General features: G+C 45.0%; 1 pseudogene across 1 annotated transcript; it reads right to left on the bottom strand.

The window, feature by feature from the left end:
- Nucleotides 1-682: 682 nt before the first annotated feature.
- Nucleotides 683-1,401, bottom strand: LOC144579505 (calcium-regulated heat-stable protein 1 pseudogene; annotated as a pseudogene). Its single transcript, XR_013527215.1, has one exon. The product of XR_013527215.1 is annotated as a calcium-regulated heat-stable protein 1 pseudogene (transcript).
- Between the last annotated feature and the right edge of the window lie 235 nt (nucleotides 1,402-1,636).

The raw sequence follows: 1,636 nt of genomic DNA, 5'->3' as shown, positions 1-1,636 counted from the left end.
CCGATGTTTTAACTTCGACTATGGCCACATACTGTGCTAAGCACTAAGCTGGGGTAGTGGATAAGACAGACAAGCTTTTTACTCTTTTGGAGTTAAAACTTAAAAGCGTATGTCCATATGAAGACTTACGTACAAATGTTCATAGAAGCTTTATTGGTAGAAAGTTGTAATTGATATTATTGTTTACCAACAAGGAATGAAATGACTGAATCGTATGTTAGGTTTATACTTAGATTTTCTAAAGGAACTGCCAAACTGTTTTTGAAAGTAGCTGTACCATTTTACATGCCCAGCAGCAGTGTATGACAATACCAGCTCTATCACATCTTCACTAGCATTTGGTATAGTTGGTAATTTTAATTTTAGCCATTCTAGTAGATGTGTAGTGATATTTCATTATGGCTTTCATTCATCTTTCTCAATGATTAATCATGAGTATCTTTTCATGCACTTATTTGCCATCTACAGACCTTATTTGGTGAAAGATCTGTTAATTTTGTTTACTGGTAATTCCAGTATCTATTCCAGGTCAGTGTTCATTTTTATTGATTGATTGTTTTTCCCTCTTTATGAATTGTGTTTTCCTTCTTTTGCTATTCTGATAATTTTTAATGGATGTCAGACTCTGAATTTTACCTAGCTGAGTGTTGAAGAATTCTGAATTCTTTTTTTTTTTTTTTTTTACTTTTTAAATGCTTTTAATTCTCTTCAGGTGGTGAGAGGTTGTTGCGATGGTCAGAGGCTGTGCTGGTGGCCAGGAGCATCTCATGCCTGCCCCACACACCCCTTCCTCCAGGAGATACTTGAAAGGGCCCATGCCCCATCTCGTGTAGAAGAATGTCATCTCCAGGGTCTGCCGCCACCACCTCACCAAGTCTCCCACAGGCACAGAAGGGGTGCTTCCAGCGTCTCCTAGGAGCTGATGACATGTCCGGACCAAGTCTCATGCTTGGTGCCCGGTGCCAGGTGGGTGATGACAACCTCCACAGCCTGCAGCTTCTCATTCTTGGGCGGGATGGAGCACATCTTATAGGTGACCTCGTCGCCTTCCACTGGGACATACTCCCCTTCCACATCAGAGATGTGCAGGAAGATGTCAGGGCCGCCGTCAGCTGGGGTAATGAAGCCATGGCCCTTGGATCGGCAGAAACATTTGCAGACTCCTTTGTAGACGGGGCCCTGTGAAGCCCGCACGGTCGCTGAGAAGGTCCTTGTCCGGCGAGTGGGCAGTGGGCTTGGGACCACGTTGCCCCGCAGAGGGGATGGTGAGCGCTCTCGGGTCCGAGGGGTGTCCAGCAGCCCAGCTGAAGCCTGATGGGTGGGGGGCTGTGGTGGAGGCGGAGGCTCAGATGACATGGCTGACCTTGAGATCCGCTCTGCTCCGCCCGCCGCTTCGCTCTCGAATTCTGAATTCTTACAAAAATTTTTGAGCTTTGTTCTGAGGTGCTGTTCAGATACTTAACAATGTCTTGATTCTTTAGACTCTTGCTTTTCTGGTTTGTCAGTTGGATTCTGAGAAATACTTAGTCTAAGGCTTAATTCCCACTACTGCCGCAGGACTATCTGAGTGCTCTACCCAATATCGCATCAATGATATTTTTTTCTTCCAGTGTGGCTTATAAAAACAGACACTAGT

The sequence above is a fragment of the Callithrix jacchus genome, chromosome 15 (assembly GCF_049354715.1).
Source record: "Callithrix jacchus isolate 240 chromosome 15, calJac240_pri, whole genome shotgun sequence".
NCBI lineage: Eukaryota > Metazoa > Chordata > Mammalia > Primates > Cebidae > Callithrix > Callithrix jacchus.
The sequence above is the reverse complement of the archived record's forward strand: the minus strand, read 5'-3'. Positions and strand labels throughout refer to the sequence as shown.